Genomic DNA, 18,528 nt, shown 5'->3' on the forward strand with positions numbered 1-18,528 from the left:
AAAAGTCTCAGCAGAGTATACAAGCTTGATGGCCACAACTCGCACTCTAAAGCTGTAAATTAAGACCAGTCAGCTCAGTGAGAGCATTAAGCAGCTGTAAGAAATTGGGTTATTGTATTTCAACACTTATATAGCACGTATTGCCCCTATGTGAGGCACTAAAGCGCTTGCCTACCAGGGTAGCACACTATACCATGTAGGGTGTGTGGATGGAAGGACGTTGCCTGTGATTTGATCCTATGTGGGAGGTTTTCTATGCCATGTGTGATGACCACCAAGGTGCGGTTAATGTATTATGGGACTCAGAGCTTATCAGTATCAAGGGTGAAGGTTAGAGACAGGCACACATTGTACGGCCTTCAGTAAGCTAGCAGCTTTGAGTTTATGGTATTTCTTCTTATTTTCTTAGTCCACTGAGCTGGTTTCTGCACTGGAAGGCTCATTCTGAAATATACTGTTTAAAGTGTATAGTCCGGAGCAGGCATAGGTTTGAGAAGACATGCACCGAGATATGCTGGGATGGAATTTGTTACCATCATCATCTCCTCATATCACATTGTCATTGCAAGATGCCAAAAGCAGGTTGTAGCTAGTTGCGACCCAGAGAGGTGTACTACATTTTAAGTTATCCACTGGCCAGCAACAAGTGGCCAATCTCTTCAGTTAATCCATGCTTGGTTCAGTTGCGGATGGATGGTTTATTGCTGCGGACTGGAAAAATACTAGAGTCTTGATATAACCCATAGCAGTTTTGTCTGGAACGAGTGTGAGGGTCAAGCAGTATAAGTGTTAGACCTGACAGCCTTACAGTGGTCATCCCTCAACTTTGTGCCTGCCTCCCTCCATTTTTCTGACCCTGTTTTTGCTTGTTTTAGGACTCTGCACACTTTACCATTGCTGTCCACTGCTAAAATGCATATGCTCTCCCCCCTAAAGATGGTAATATTGGTTCCTACCCAATTGGCATATTTAATTTACTTGCAAGTCCTTAGTAAAGTGCACTACATGCGCCCCAGGCCTGTGAATTAAATACTACTAGTGGGCCTGCAGCACTGATCGTGCCACCCACATAAGTAGTCCCTTAACCATGTCTCAGGCCTGCCATTGCAAGGCTTGTGTGTGCAGTTTCACTGCCACTTCCACTTGGCATTTAAAACTACTTGCCAAGCCTTAAATTACCCTTTTTCTACATAGAAGTCACCCCTAAGGTAGGTCCTAGGTAGCCCATAGAGCATGGTGCTATGTAAGTAAAAGGCAGGACGTGTACCTATGTATTTTACATGTCCTGGTAGTGGAAAACTCACAAAGTAGTTTTTGCACTACTGAGAGGCCTGCTCCTCACCTAGACTAGTATTACAACTGTCCTCATACCTTTGAGTGGTAGATTCTGATCTGAAAGGAGTAGCAGGGTCATATTTAGTATGGCCAGAATGGTAATAGAAAATCCTGGTTCCTGGTGAGGTTGGATTTCTGAATTACTATTTCAGAAATGCCACTTTTAGGAAGTAGGCAACTCTGCATTTACTGCCATCTGTGCCTTACAGCCTATCTCCAATCCACATCGGCTCTGTGCTAGTTGACAGCTCCCCTTGCATTACACCCAGACAACCACAAACACAGGACACTCGGGCACATCTGCATACTGAAGGTGTCTTCCTGGGCTTGAAGGGTGGAGGGGCTCACGCTTACATTTCAAAGGCCAGTGGCCTGCCCTCACACAAAGGACTGATAACACCCCCACCCATTGGGACCATGGCAGACAGGACCGGGCTGAAAAGGGAACTTGTGCACTTCAAAATCACTCTTTGAAGTTTCCCCCACTTAAAAGGCGTTTTTGGGTATATAAACTGGGTCTCTGACCCACCAGATCAGACACCTCTGGATCTAGACCTGAACTCTGCTAGAAGACCTGCCTGGCTACCCAAATGACTCATCTGGACTGCTTTGCTGAGAAGGACTGCTGCACTGCTGGCCTCTTACTGTGCTGGAAGGACTCTTGGGGAAGTCAAAGTGCTCTCCAAGGGCTTGGATTGAGCTGGCCTCCTATTCTGAAGTCTCAGGGACAGCAAGGACTTAATCTACTGGCTTTTTGCTAGTTTTCGGACTTCAGTAACACCTGGAACGACTTCAGCGACACCAGCACAGATGCCGCAGGCTGCTCCCGCTCTGTGAACATCGCTGCCCACAACAACTGTGGCCTGCAACGCAAGTCTGATGTTGCCGCGACACCGCTGACAACACGCAGGGCCATCGCAACACTGCAAAACCGACACATCAAGTCTTGATCAACTTGATCCAGCAACACCGCCGGGTCATCAACGCAGCGCCACCAATGCCACATCAGCTCCCCCTGCAACCGGACGGAACAGACGCCTCGCCTCCACCTGCCTCATAGTGCGGAACCGACACCTCATCTCCCTGGACGCTGTAAGGGACTGACGCCGCACAGGCCCCAGCGACGCCTCATCTCCCTGACTGTGCGACGTTTTTGTTTCTTCGCTTACCGAAGCTACTGTACCTGGGGGTCCGTGTGACTCCTTGACCGGCACCAATGATGATGGATTGTTGGGAACCACTCAGTCAACAACACCATTGGAGCTACTATGTTTCTATCACTTTAGTGGGATTTTAATCTTTACAAATTCATAACTTTGCTTGTGTACATTGGATTTTCATCGCTTCTACAGTATTTTATTCAGATAAATATCCTCTATTTTCTAAACACGTGTGGTGTATTTTTGTGCTGTTTTCATTGTGTTATTGTATAAGTTCTGCACAAGTACTTTACACATTGCCTTTTAATTTAGGCTTGATGACTAAGTGCCAAGCTACCGGATTGTGGGCACAAGATAATTTGGAATGTGTTGCGACTTACCCTGTTATAGGATTGTGGTCCCTACTTGGACAAAGGAGTATACCTCTGCCAACTAGAGACCCCATTTCTAACAATGGGGAAATTATTTTGCACTATGAACTACAATTGACTGCCCAAACACCGAGTTATAAAATGAGTTTTAGTGTGAGGCATAAAGATTATATATTGTAGTGTAACTGCATTTGAATACCATTTACTACCCCTGAAAGGGCACCATAGTACATTTTGCCAGGCAGCACGCTGCCCCAGAACCCAGGTTTAGTATTTTATTTGGTTATTGGGATTAGCGTTGTGCTCTTAAATAAAACCTGCTGTTCATTTACTTCAGTTTCTATAAAGTAGATTAGAATAATGGGAGTTATTTGTGATCCTTAGTGGGAGAGAGGAAGAATGTGTGCATTGTTGGGAGGTATTAATAGAAATGCTACATCAGATTATGGGTTGTTAGGTTGCAGGGCAAGGACTTTTAAAAGAGGTTGTAATCTTTGAAATGAGGTGTGGGCAAGTTGCAGAGATATACTAATAGTGATTAAGGCAAACATGCATGTGACTTAGAATAGTCTGTGCTCGGAGAGGGGACACGCAGAGGACGAAAAGAAAGGAAAAAATGCTTGTGAAGAAAAGGAAAAAAAAGAAAAATTGGAAGTTTTAAGGCAAAGTCAGTTTTCATGCAGGGTTTTAAGAATACTGTGGAGGCTGTTTGAAGCTGCATGGAAACCTGTAGAAGAAACAGCATTATTGGAATGTACTGTAATAGCAAAGTAGGCCTTGAGAAACCCAGTGCCTGAGCACACACACGGCCATCACCCATGGGTAAATAGAATTAAATTAAGTTGGTTTAATTTTCCAGAAACTCCAATGGAAGGAAAACAAAACAAAAATGCTGTACTTTAAAAGTTTGTGCTAGAGATGCACCACCCTTCCCCCACTGATGATCAGAATCAAGGAGAACAGTTTGTTTTAGTGAATTTGTAAAAAGTAATGTTTCTCAAAGCAGGTTGCGTTAGGGCGGACCTACAACACAGGCACAATGAAGTATAGATGCATCTGGTTATGATCATATTGTTAGCTTTACTGCAGCAGTAATCAGACTGACAAGGAAAGGCCCTGCCTAGAAACTTCCTCACCTGAATCATAGAAACTGCTGTTTCACCACTCGGGCTGTGTACCACACCTTCAGTGCCTAGGCCCCTCCCAAACACTCTCATTGAATTTCTAAGGGAAATCCGTTTTTTTTGTTTTTTACATTTTATTGACATGTCAAATAATACAAGCAAATCCCACATGGGTATACGTGTGCAAACATCGGTACATAGTACTGCAAAAAAGTGTAATTGAGTTGAGCAGCCATATTGGTGATAATGCAATGCGTGTATATCATGGAGATCAACTCAACTGTGATTAAATACTAACTTCCGCCACCCCCGTACTAAGGCCCCAGGGTCTCCACTCTATTATTTCTGAGGTTAATGAGCACTAGTCAAGCTTGGAAGCTTTTTTGTGAAAGTGATATGCAGTCAGTACGCCTCCCGCCATGCAGTGCCCATCAAACAGTTGCCTCTACATGCCTCCCTCATCTGATACACCGAGTGATGCTGTAGAGCTAACAGGGGTCTGCAGTTCTACTTGCTTAATGCAGTCCATTAGAAGGTCCCAAGCTCGGGTCCTGTCTATCGATCCCCTGCCATTCATCACCTCTGAGCAGAACTGCACTCACATCCCGCTCACCGGAGCAGTCCCCATCTCAGTTTCTCAAATCTGTGGGCCCTAGAGACTTTCCAGTGCATAGTGATTTCATGCTTAGCCAAATCTATAACCTTGTGGGTAGTCTTGCAGGTCTTGGGAATTCCACCCAAGAGGCATGTCAGGGATGCACAGGCAATCAATCTCTGGTTTAATATATTAATGCAATTGACTACTTCCCTCCAGAAATCCTCCAGTAGGGGGCAGGACTCACACCATTGTGAAGCATCTCCAAGCCTTGGTCTCCGCAATAAGGGCAGGCTGCATCAGCAACATGGAAGAACTGGGTAATTTTGACCCGGGTAAGAAAAGCCCTGGGCAGACCATAAAAGTAAAATCAGCAAATCTGGCGTTTCTAGTTACCATGCTATTACATGCAAGTATCTTAGCACCATCCTCTTCTGAAAAATGGAAGAGCTAAATCTTCTTCCCATTTCTCTCGAAGCCCCTTTAAAGTTGTACCAATGTTGCGTCATATCATTCTGTAGAGGCACGTCACCGCTTTGAAGGAGCCCAACGTAGTTCACAGCACCTGGCAACCCCTGTGGTATATGATTCCTCCGTGCCCACTCCCCAGTGAATAGGCACTGTGGGAAATACTCCTCGATTTAACAGAAACCGACTCCTCGGGAAATCAAGAGGTTGAAAAGTTATCAAACGGTAGAAGTTCCCCGTCCCTATAGATGTGCCAGATCCATGGCACCCTTTGGGCGGACCATTCCGCCAGTCCCCTCAATGCTTTGCCTCAGGCAATATATTGCAGTCCCCTAAGTGGGATATCCGGGCAAAGGGCACAACAACATGTGTACACTGGAGAGAGCAGTACCAGCAGTGTCGGACAACCTGCAGTGCAAAGCTACCCTCCAGAGGGGGTTTCCTCAGGTTAAGGAGAATCTGGTATAATACGGCTGGATTTGGCAGCGCCCCACCCTAACTCCCCAACTGCTTAAAAGGCGTGTAGTGATGTACGTGGAACAGTATAGGAGACTAGATTACAAATACCGGAGTGTAATGGTGGGCAAAGGGGCATGTGGTCAGGGAAGCTGTTTGGTTCACCGATGATTTGGAAGTGGAATATAGTTATTAGCGCTCCTTCACTAACAAAGGAAACTTTGGCAGAAAAATGTAGCGATGCAATAAAAACAAGGAGGTAGGCAAGATGCGTTCTGCAAAATAGGTAGGGTGGGTTGGAAAAATTGATTTTAGATATGATTACATTCTGAGACAAAGGAAATAAAGGTTTTGATCTGAATTAGAGGATTATTTTTCCATTTGATTTGCCAAAACTGGGATTAGAATGCAGGTTGCAAGGTTTGCATGTTAGGCACTAAACCGCACCTCTGTCTCTCTCCCCTTTGCACACTCAATTGCTTTCTTCTGTGCCCTCAAGTCCATGGCACTCTGTCTCTTCACTCCCTCTACAGCAGTTCCCCCCAAGCCTTCTTGGTGCAATCAACCTTCTCTTTCACTCTCTTCTAGTTTCTCCCCCCCCCCCGACGCTCCCTGTCTTTCCCTTTCTCCACTGGGTCTCTCTCCTACTTCTCCCTCTCCCCCTTCTTTCTCTATGCTTTCATTTTAATCTCATTCCCCACTTGTTCTGCATCCCTACTTTTAAACTTCTTCTGTATCTCCTCTTTACCTCCTCATTTCTAGACATCTCGAGGCAGCCAGAAGTAGCTCCGGGCAGTCTCTGTAAATGCAAGCTGGAAATGAAAGCTAAATGTGAAATGACAGCAGTGAGGTTTGAAACAGGGGACGAGGCAGGGCACAGCAGGTACAGGGTCAAAGGGGAATTAACTGTGTGGAGAGGTGAGAAAAGGCTGGAGGACAATAATACCCACCAGTGGAAACAGCAGACTCTTAATTGGGAACCTTTTGGTCTTAAAAGACGCACCCATTGCTTAACAATACAAAGCAGCAGGGTGGTGGCCTTCCTCAACAGACTCGCTAGCCAGACCCCACCGCAAACAAACCAGAAGCCACCAGTTGAAAGGAGAGCCCTATTAGGACCATCACTGCAGGCAATATCATAAAAACAACAACGGAGCAGACATGGATTGAGATAGAACTGAAGCATGGTTCAAAACAGACTGCTGCAAAAACTTGGAAGAACAACTTTGACATTTAACAATCCTGGACCTAGGCACCACACCCCAGAACACACTATAAATAAACCAATCACTGGGTTAAAGATATCTAAACAGATGATCAAAACACATCAACAAACTAAGTCAGCGACTGACAAACAGCAATTCATTCTGTAATCAGGGAGGAAATTCAAGACAACCACCACCCCTATCAAGAGCGAGGTTATCCAAAAGTCTGAAAGAAACAGAGTATATTACAGGATATAAAGTAGAGTAAGGACTGGCACATTAGTGAAGAGTGCAGGGTATAGAAGGGAGCAGAGCCTGCTATGGTATTGAAGGTGTGAGGGAATGATAGCGTGCTGGGAGAGCAAGGCTTGGACTAGTGGTGAGTGAAGCACGGCCTTCTAGAGTTTCAAGGAAGGGGGAACAAGGCCTTGTAGATTACCAAGGGGACCATTATCTGTAAGAAAAGTAGCTCCCAGGTACACACACATGGCCAGTCTGCAATTTAAACAGCCCTTATCCCTGCATACGCTGTGCCAGTTATGCAGTCCCCTGCCCGCACGTCGTCATGAAGAGTACTGCAGACATACTACCGCATTCTGTAAAGTTCAACATTTCTCCCAACACCCTGTTCCTTTCAGCAATATAAGCAGCACACTGCACACAGAGCCACATACTACTACTTAAATTGTATTTTGTACACGCAATCTCAGTGTATGCCAGTTATGCAGTCCCATGCCACAACTATCCCACACTGGCCTGAAGCTCCCTTCAAACACTTTGCCACACTCTAATTTAAAGAATTCCGTGCACAGCCTGTTCCTTTCAGCAATGACAGCAGCAGTCATCTGCACACTGCCACACTTTGCAAGGTAAGCAGTCCTCTGCACGAACAGTGACAGTCTTCACCCATTCTACAGTTACTTGTCATGGACACAGAAGCCCACACCTTGCCAAGTTTCCAGGAGGTACCTATGGCATGATAGCCATCAGCGCTTACATAGACGCCAGTGGTCTAGATAGCTAACTTTTTACTAGCATCAAACCCTTGGTGCCCATTAGAGCATATTTTTAAATGCTAGTTTCTATTTAAAATCGGCTGAATGGATTTACAACAAATAACAAAACCCACCTCAAGTAATAAACACAATCCTTGCCAGGGTGAACCACTAAAACTAAACCCGAGCTCAAACCCCTGGTAGATATAGCACACAGCCTTAACTTCAAAGCAATGTGTGAAGAATTTATGCCGTACTAAACCAGTAATACAATTGAAATGCAAAACAATAGAAGTCCCAAAACGAATTAAAAAAATATATATATATTCAAATGTAATAAGTAAAATGACACAAAAATGACAAACATCCAACAAGGAGAGCCAAAGTTTTGAGTAGAAAAAGTGCCAAGAAACACAAAATGTCAATGATAGTTGATAGTCGTGGTAAAACAGGACCTAGGTGAAGTTTGACACCGACTGTGATGGAGCATGGGTCATATACACTACCTGGGTTCGTCCTGGTCAAAGATTTCACTTTCTGACTTTAGCCCTTTAACTCCAAATATGCCAAAGAAGTACATTTTTAAGCCCCTGTCCTCCCCCACCCAGGGGGAATAGGGGCAGCACCAAAGACTCGCAAGGAGTTGGGAAGAGACAAACAAAAGGGTCCAGTCCAGGTCTAGTTGCCATCAGTTAGTTGGGCAGTTGCAGGTATAGGCCTCTTGTAGCTTGTTGTGTCCCTGTAGATTTACAGGTCAGCCTTATGACCATTTGAGTCAACTTCTTTATCCTGGGTAAGAGAGGAAAAACAGGCCCAATCTTCTAGGCTCTTATCAAGTCTCAGACAGCAAGTTCAGGTCTTTTCTGATCTTTCACAATTCTAGGAGTGTTCAAGTGGGTGTCTGGAGAGGTCACATTTATGCCTGACACATCCCAGTGGGTGGGTACAACCCCTAACCAATGGGGTAAAGATTCAGGCAATTTCAGAATGGCTGAAATCTTCGGCCGCAATAAACTTTAGGGGAGGTAGAGAGTGAGAGTGTGCGCGCACACACACCAGGGTAATCCTAGTGTTACCCCATATCTAACACCAAAATCCAGTTTGAAGCAGTCCCTGTACTGACACCCTCAGAGACAGGAATCTGGAAGAACAAAGCTGAGTTTACAGCAACCAGACCAGGATACAAAATAATTGTTTTGGAATTGTGTCCTTCACTTTGAAATGAAATTAAAGTATGACATTCTCAGTGCTGTTCTAAGCGAGGGAAGACCATGTCTTGATGCAACAAAGGAGGAAAGGGTCTTATCAAAAAGAGGACCAAGCGGCACAGGGAGGTGCTTTGAGACAACATAAAATGCTAGCAGGTTTCGACATTTCAACAGGAACGGACGTCTGATAAAAACAAGAGTATCTCTGTGAAAAGAGCTGATGGATCTGGCTGGATGTAGACTTGGGTGTTAGCTACACCTGCATGTATCAGGATAAGCTTCTATAAAATTAATCAAGTTCCTCGGTACTGCCCAAAGGCTGCCCTTTTAAGGGCACAACATCACCTCCCCACACCCAAGGCTTTCTATCCTTGTTCTGGGACCAAGTTTACATCCAATTCACATCTATTCAAATGCTATTTACTGTCTGGTAGAAGAGAGAGGGTAAAATGCAACTTTAGCTTTCAGGACTTGAGGCAAGGCAAAAGTAACCTTTCTAAAACTGCCTTTTCCAAATATGATCTCAACAGTAACATGGTCCATAAATTTAAGCTGGAGCTGCTTCCTACCCGGAGTTAATATTAACTAAACTGAATTGTATCCTAGTGCTTTCCTATGGAACAGCCAACCCTGCTGTAATGATGTTTGTGTTTTGACCACTGACTCCATGTTCCATTACGTTGCACGTAGCTTAGCTTGTCCACTGTCACATTAGCGGTCACCAACTACAGACTCCATTTTGTATTAAGCTTAGCTTTAGCTTCACCGCCATGTTAAAAGTGCAAGTATTTTTCCATGCACAACATCTTATGTAACATGTTTTCTTGTTCATGTTTTTATTCTGCATGTTCTTTCTCATCAAGGGCTAGGACATAACGTGGAGGAGTCAGTCAGTCAGCAAGATAAGGATGTACTACGATGATGTGTATGGTACGTCAGGGAACGGTTTAGTTTTGGGAGGGACACCTTGGGAACCTTACCAGTTCCAATGTTTCTTTCAAAGCTGACCTGAAGTAGCGTTGAATAACAGGGAGCGGGGTTCTAGAAATCTCCTCTCTGGTTTAAGGTATATAAGAGACCCAGGATTGACAGAGGGAGATTCAGAGACTTCGGTCAGGATTGAGACGTCAAATGCCTGACATCCCATGAGGGTAGATCTTTCTTTCTCTTCCACAGCCGATCTTGGAGTCTACAGCTTGAAGCTACTGAGAGAAAGATGAAGAAGCGGCTGTGCCCCATGGTGATAGATTTTTACTAATTATATGCTTTGTATTGTGTATGAATATATATATATATATATATATATATATATATATATATACATACACACATACATACACACACAGACCTTTGCATGTATATATTTCTGTTTATAGACTAAAGATTCTTTGTACATGTTCTCACTTTATTGTTGCGCACATTTCAAAAGGTGTACATTCAGTTGTACTAACCTTCCTTTACGAGCCTTGCAGAGTTATTTAATAAATGTCTTCTTTAGACTAAGAGGTGCATTCCAGAGATTCTTTTGACTCTTTTCGGTGTGTGTGTGTATTTTAGTTCAGTCAGCAGTAAAGAAAAACACCTGCTAAAGTGAAAACAGCTTTTAGGGCATTAAACTTTTAAACGTCCTAATGTTAAATAACATGCACCCTGCCTTGTGGGCAATAGGTTCTACATAGGTTTGGAGTTTTAGTTAAGTCAAAAAAGGTTTTTTTATAGGTTGAATTTGTAGTCTACCACTGCACAGCCAGGCCACAATGGTAGGCCTGGAGACATATTTTACAGTCTCACCACAGTGGATGACACAATAAGTGCAGGGGTGTAGAATTTATTAAAGTGTCCACTTGTTCATGGGACAGGTTGCTTCCTAAATCTACTTGTCCTGTAAAAAATGTACTTGTCCTTTTGGTGCAGTATATTGCGGCAACAAATTATGGCAGCAATCTCATTAAGTAAGAGCTCTGATAATACCCACTCTGATTAAGCCAGGGCTACTACTATAATAGGGCTTGAATATTTGCAATTGCAATTCCTACTATAGCAATTTCCTTATTTTGCCACCTTTCCGCAGATCTACCTACTGGGGCTTGAGGAAGGAGTAAGCAATAGTTCCAGGGCTGGAATGCCTTTGAGTCTCCAAACCTACTAACTTCTCTAATCTTTTCACATAATGAGAAAGGTTGATAATTTACACCTGACAATGGCAGAAGTGGACGTTTTTTCAGGGTTGGGGAAAAAGTGGTTGAAGGGAAAATGAACTTGTAAATGATCAATAGAGTTTCATATGAGCAAATCTACACATGCATATTTGTGCGTGCTAAAATACAGTTCACAAATATTTTCTAGGAGTACGATTTACTGGTCTACATCTGTAAGTTCTTTGAACTCATCAAAGCCACTACTTCAAAGACATATACCATGGCTGCACTTTTGTGACGTTCTTTAAGAATTGGGACCCTATTTAGGTCTGGCGTTTGACATTTTGTTTTTATTAAACTTTTATTTCTATCTCTATCGGCTGGCTTTACTGTGAGTGGTCACATTCTGCTCTTTCACAAGGAGCATATTGGCATACAAAGTAGTTTTGTTCAGTGCCAGGAACTACTGTGGCAATCATAACGCAACTGGAGGCCCCCCTTTTAACGAAATGACACTTCAAAGAAATAGCACCTAAAATTTCATAGTAGCAAAACATTTTTTTCCTTACTTGCATTCGTTTCTGAACAATTTTCTTTCAAAAGCAAAGAATCATCATTCTTGTTTAGAAGCTTCTGCAAACATTTGCATCTAATCAGAGTGCATTCTGAGAGCATTATACCAAGCCTCATATTAAACTTTTCAAACATGTACACTGTTTTTTTTTTGTTTTTTTAAACACTGGAACCACTGTCAGTAGTGCAATGTTATCCTAAAATGCTTATTTACAGCGCTCACTCTAATAATGAAGGATTTTCATTAATGAACTATTAACAGCACTAACATACGAACACACATTACTTCAAGTGCAGACAGTTCCCTTTTCTGTAAACTGGCAGCCAAAATGGTTTGGGCTGCAGGGAGTTGGGCCTACTTGTCTCAAGAACAAAATAAACATGAAAACTTGTTGTCCTTGTTCCACATCCTTGAAGTGATGCAGTCCATGTGTACCAGTTAATTTATAGGCCCACGGGTGAATGCTACTTTTACCATGGTTAAAAGATGAGCATGAGCGTTTTTCAACTGGTTAGCAAGTGCTACACAGGAATTCTAGAGCCAAGAACAACAGGGTTAAACAAAAAGGCAAAAGAAAATCTGGGGTGACTGGAGAATGGGCAAATATATTTCCAACAAGAGCACTTAAGGACTCCCAGTGTTAGTAAGTCCATGCAAGGGTTGTCACTTCAAAGGCAAGTCAGGCACATAGACTGATTACACAATTGCATGAGAGAATTTACTGCTTCACAGGATACTACTAAAGTGTATTAGTCCATCCTGACATATGCAACAATTTGCAAGGCTGGGGCTCACTCAGTATGTATGTTTACACACAGCACATCGCAGTTATAATAAAGGATCGCAAAAATTGAAAATGTCCAAAGTTGAAATATCCGGGAGAGGAGGGCTGCACACATTTTTACTGTTAGATAAAGGTACTTCAGAAGCTTCTGCGGAGGGCTGAAACAGCATGGCAACTGGCTGTTTTCCAGTTCTGGCAGTTATTCTTGAGCCAGAGTATGGATCTAGTCCAGCTTAGTGAATCATTACAGTGCAATGTGTCTGCAAAGGGACACATGCAATGCACTTTTACTGTATGCGACATCTCACCAGCATGCAAGGCAGAGGGCATGGAAAACCTATTGCTCTGCAGCACAGCATGGGTGCACACAGCTCACTTGCAGAGAATCAGTGATCCCCTTTGTTTGGATTGGGTCCTTTCAAAAGCAGTTTCTCCATAGAAACATGGACACCCACACCTTGCTACCAGACTTATCACCACATAATTGTAAACAAAGACAATCAGCATGTCACTTTACAAAGTGACAAGAGAAACACCAATTTGAAAGTTTGACGCTCTCAAACTCTATTTTAGATACATAAATCTATGTTTTTTAATGTGAGTGTCAGAGTATGTGTAATTCCACTACTCACAACTATCTATATAGAGCACAACATAAACGGAAGTAGTTTGTGGCACAATAAAATGTGTTCATTACTAACAGCATCCATTTAATCATCTCTCAACTGGCCAACATACTAAAGCAATCCCCTGGAAACCTCACTGCAAGCGAGAAACCTTCGAATTGTTTTAGATTCAAATCTCACCTTCAGCCCTCAAACCTACAAATTGTTAAGGAGTAACAACTTTCCGCTACCACTCTTACTGAAAAATCTTCCTGGTCCCCACAGACCATTCAACAAAGATGAAACAATTTCTAGGAACAGTGCACTTGGTCTACTGGCATCATAAAAAACAAGAAAAATCCTTATTCCAAAAAGAACGCTGCTGCCTCAGAATCCAGGCGCCCTGGTTATGTCACCTACAGTAACCTCCCAAAATGTTTTCACCAGTCTAAAAAGATTACAGAGCCAGGCAATCAGAATGTGCATGCATGTTCTCAGGTGGATTCTCTTCGAACCATCACTGAAATATTTTGATTAACTGCTGATGGAATACAGAATCCAATTTACAACTCTGCTTTCTGCACAAGAAATATAGTGGGGCAAACCCCCAATTTATGTGCTAACACTGCTGCCACACTCAATCCCAGCCATAAATTGAAACCAAATAATCCAACAATGTTCCTTCAGAAGACAGAAATATGGTGGGAGATTCCTTGGTATACAAAGGGTATAACACTGCAAGTTCATCAGTCGATGGCTTGGCTCTGACTCAAATTAAATGCAGTTCAGAAGTCTCTTAAAAACCAGGGTCTTCAACACCGCTTTCGATTACACATCTAGCTCACAAAAGGGGAGAGGGTAATAAACAAAGGTTTATACCCACATGCTGATAGCAGAGTTGTGGATTTGAATGAGCCAAATGTGTATGTTTCCATTAAAAATACTGCTATTATTGAACTTTTTTGCTTGTGTCAAAGCCTATACTCGATACAGTAGGGCTGAATTGGTTAGTTTGTTACATGAAATGTCACAGATTACCTTTTAAGGAAGGATTTTGGTGTTGATTAAACTCTCTAACCCACCATGGGAATTGAAGGATTACTATCTAATAATTCTGGCTGTAATCACTTTGGAAGGCCTGAGAGGCTTAGCTGTGTGTCAGGATCTTGTAATTTAAAAAAAAAACATGAACTAATCTATATATCTCCATGTAGTTACAGAGTGGCTTCTGCCATTGGTCTGAGTGTCATCTACACTCTATCTATGACAGCATAGTGCATGGGGGAATGATTCAGTCTACATCACTCACTGGTTATCTTGTTCAGTATTTTCTGATCACATACTCATCCACCTGCAAAGGAGTATTCTTCACTGTCAGAGCTAGCTGGCTAATCCTGTAGTTTTCACCTTTTATAGTCTCACATTCATATATCTTTGCTTCTCCTCTTTATTTAAATGTTTCTTAAGAGAATAGTCCAGGCAGTGCTAAAAGGTTGCTTAGTTGCCACTCATTTCACCTGCAGTGTGCCACATCCCATGGGGCCACTTCCTCTAAACCTGGAGACAACTGTAGAATGTTGTTGTTCATTATGTTTGTTTTACCATTCCAAGGTGACCCACACGGTTCTAAATGTGTTACCCATAATATAACTTCAAAACAAAGATAAGACTATATACACTGCCTCTTCAAGAGACACTGACTGCTAGGTTTAGTTTTGTTATTGCAACATACGGACACCCTGGTTAGGCAGATCTGTGTTTTTTTTCTACTTGTATTCTTTTAATTCATCTGGTAAATGTTGAGTTGGTGTGTTTTATTATGGTTTGTGTCAGTTTGTAAATGAAAGAATGAGTCCATGAATGGATGCACAAGTGCAAAGATGGGTGAGACGATTACATGCTAAAACCTCGATCCATTTGATTCAGCAAAGTGCGGCCGAGATCAAATGGGCCATTCTTAGGGAAAAAAAAAAAAAAACACCGAGACAGCAGTATTCACTTAAGTCTCTAAATTTACCGAAAATGATGGATTACTGTCAGACCAACAGCCCAGTTTGAGACCAAGCAGAGGCACAAAGTCCGCCATTATATCCAACTGGGGTGATTTAGAATTATGTGGACAAAAATGGTGTAGCTGCCTTATTACGACTGCCCACCACCACCCCCTACTGCAAAGGCTGCACAATACTGGAATCTCTGAAACTGCATTGCTTCTTATCTCACAGACAAAGTGTAGTCTACCTAAACACTTTCACATCACCTCCTCACACAACACTGTGGCATTCCTCAGTGGCTGATCAAATCCAATCTATTCTTCAACACCCACCTAACTCCTTTACCAAACCTAAGTACATCATACAATCTTATCTATTACAACTATGCAGATGACACCCAAATCATTTTAAAATGGGATAGCCCTGAAGAACTCTACACTTCAAAACGTCATGACTGCCTTCAAACCATAACACATGGATGATGAAGAAACATCTAAATTTTAACATTGCAAAGCCAGAAATTATCACATGCAGACAAATGCAAAACTACTAGCCTACCTCCATATGACCTAAGAAGTTGAAGCCCCTCCAACAACAAAAGTTAAAAACCTAGGAGTAACCAGGGATTCAGACTTTATTCTTGATTCCGCAAGCTAACATCACATAGTGTCTTCTGCACAATGAAAACACTATGTTGCATCATCGAAAACCAACAAACTGCAAGCTATCCTCACAATCATAATCTCCAAGATTGACTATGCCAACAAACTATATCTTGGTGCACCTTCATTCATTATCTGCAAATTACAACTGACCAAAAATTATGCTGCAAGGCTTTTTCTCCACCTTCATTCCACAAAATGCATGACCCCACTCCTGCAATCACCACTGGCAACCTACAGAGAGGAGGGCAATGTTCAAGGCACTCTGAATTGTCCACAGAGCTTCCCAAAGAAAAGGACTGTTATACCTACAAATTAAATTAAAGTAATACAAACCAAACAGAATACTGTGCTCCAGCTTGCACCACTTACTTATCGTTCCACCTTACCATAAGAAATATGTGGGAAACACTTTCTCAGTACAAGCTGTCGAGCTCTGTAACTCACTAGCAGCTAGTATTAGAAGAATCAACAAGCATATACACTTCTGAAAACAACTGAAAACTTGGCAATTTACTACATAAATGCACCGCTTGCAGCGAGGCAAGAGCGCCCAGAAAACAGTCACCCCTCAAGCGGAAGCCTCCACCTACAACCTATAAATTGCAAACAACTCAACAAGCAACCTGCGTTTATTATGCAGGTTATTAAAAAAGGCTGCCCTATCGGTTGCCATGACATCATATAGTTATGTTCTTCCATATATAAAACTCTTATAGCCACCAATAATATTAAAACCATAATATGCAGCAGTCAGCAACAAATTGTAACTTATTCTTATTGAATTCATATAATAGACATCTAAGGGTTGCTCATCACCATCACTGGTCAGCCAAAAAATAAAAACCCAAACATCACCAAATGAACAGGCATGGAATAACTGAAGAGTTGTCACACATTCTTCAGTTTTGGAGGATTCTAATATAGCCTATTCACTGCAGGTCCCAAATATCTATATAATCTGACCGCTTCTTTACCTCTCACAGAGACACTCAGATATAGGATAATAATAAAAATGCCATTTGCTACAGATCCCATACTTTTCTCTACCTCCAGCCATGCCAGCTCAGAAATACAATTATATGCAAAATCTCAGACTGGACAACCAATTGCAGAAACCGAGCTAAGCAGAGTACATGATATGAAATATAATAAAGAGACATTCAGAGCTGTTTAGAGCTAACAGCATACTGAAACCACAAAACCGTGCATCTGTCTCTTACACTTCTCCATCCCATAACACTGCACTCTATGGCATTCTACTATCCACCATTGCGCTTTTCTCCACTGCATTCTATTATGCACCCCTCTAATCCATGCTGCTGCTTTATACGCCACAGAATTCTATGCCACGGCACTCTACACCACTATACTCTGTAACACTCTACAACAATGCACTCTACAGAAGTCTACTCTACTCTACACCACTTCACTGTTACCACTATGCCATTGCACCCAACCCATAGAGTTTTCATCTCTTACTGCATCCCATAACACGATACACTGCACCTCGGTGGTCGTCATGCACAATATGGAAATACTTCCCACCTAGGATGAAAACAAATACAACACCATTCCAACTGCACACTACATAGTGTAGCATGCTACTCATGTAGGCAAGTGCTTCAGCTTCCCACATAGGGGCATTAAGCACTATATCAATCAGGATTTATGAAGTCTGACTAATCACCTGAGAGGGTATGGAATATTTTTATTCTTTATAAATGCTAATATACAAGTTCCTAAATCCATCAATGACACAAAAGGCACTTTCATTTGTAAGCCAGGCCGATTGGCGCTGCCAATGTTTGTTGATTTAAGCTTTCTGCTACTATCTCCTTCAATGCAAGTTTCTTACTAACTCCCCTCCTTAATGGAGCTCAAATAGTGGCATTGATGATATTACTAACATATTATCATGAGATTTGCATCTCACATATATATTTTTAGAACGTGCTGACAGCCCCTAAGCGATCTTAAAATGCATTGCATTTGTTCTTAATAAGGTAAGCAAGAACTGCTTTACTATTTAATTCCTTAGTCATTGCATTTATTAGCAGGTTTTGTAATACGCGTGTACTGGTAGACCATAGGTGCGTGGCTGACGGTAATTCAAGTCCTGTTTATGACACTAACACATCAGAGGTATGCTTCCCCGCCCCCCTCAACTACAGTCCATCGCCAGTACCCCTTCGCCAGCCCGGAAATCTGTTATCTTCCCGCCAACAACCTGTGGGTTTCCAGAGCAATTTATTTCTAAATATATATAATATACAGAGTCATAGTGCCAGCCGTAATTTACCAATGGAAGGAATCAAACAGGTTAGTGCCCCTTTCTCGAACAGCACGACTGTGATCTGATAAATTGCGCTGAGAGCAAAATGCGTGCTCACCTTCCCTCGGTTATACACAGCAGCCTCCTCTTGCAGAAAGTTAGACTTTAAGATTTAGTTAGAAAATTATTCTTGAATCTTGTAATCCTATTAAAACCAGACTGGCGCCAACCTTCAAACGACAACCGGGTCGCTCAGCCAATCAGATCCACAGCAAACAGGCGCACCAGTGATTCCAAAGCAGCGTCTGACGCTCTTGTCACGTGAACATACGTAATCCACAACCGGAAAACATTGAAGTACCATGGAAGGCTGTATGTTACAACTTTGATCCAAAAAAAGCACCTCGTCGGCTTTCAAGTTTAAACGTCATGTAACCAAAGATATACAGCGTTGCTGCGTTACACGTCAGCATACTCTATCTGCAATGTCGATATAATGTGAACGAGGAATCGAAACGTGCTGTCATGTGATCGTAAATAGCCCACGCGTGGCATTTTGCCTGATTTGAAGATGGCCTC

The 18,528-nt window shown here is 42.4% G+C and overlaps 1 protein-coding gene across 1 annotated transcript in view; it reads right to left on the reverse strand.

Moving 5' to 3' along the window:
• Nucleotides 1–18,201, reverse strand: part of BUB1B (BUB1 mitotic checkpoint serine/threonine kinase B) — a 248,690-nt gene extending 230,489 nt beyond the window's left edge. Inside the window, exon 1 of the mRNA XM_069208601.1 lies at nt 18,068–18,201. The gene's annotated coding sequence lies outside the window, so the exon portion shown is untranslated. The remainder of the gene's footprint in view (nt 1–18,067) is intronic.
• Nucleotides 18,202–18,528: the final 327 nt, after the last annotated feature.

Source organism: Pleurodeles waltl, chromosome 9 (assembly GCF_031143425.1).
Source record: "Pleurodeles waltl isolate 20211129_DDA chromosome 9, aPleWal1.hap1.20221129, whole genome shotgun sequence".
NCBI lineage: Eukaryota > Metazoa > Chordata > Amphibia > Caudata > Salamandridae > Pleurodeles > Pleurodeles waltl.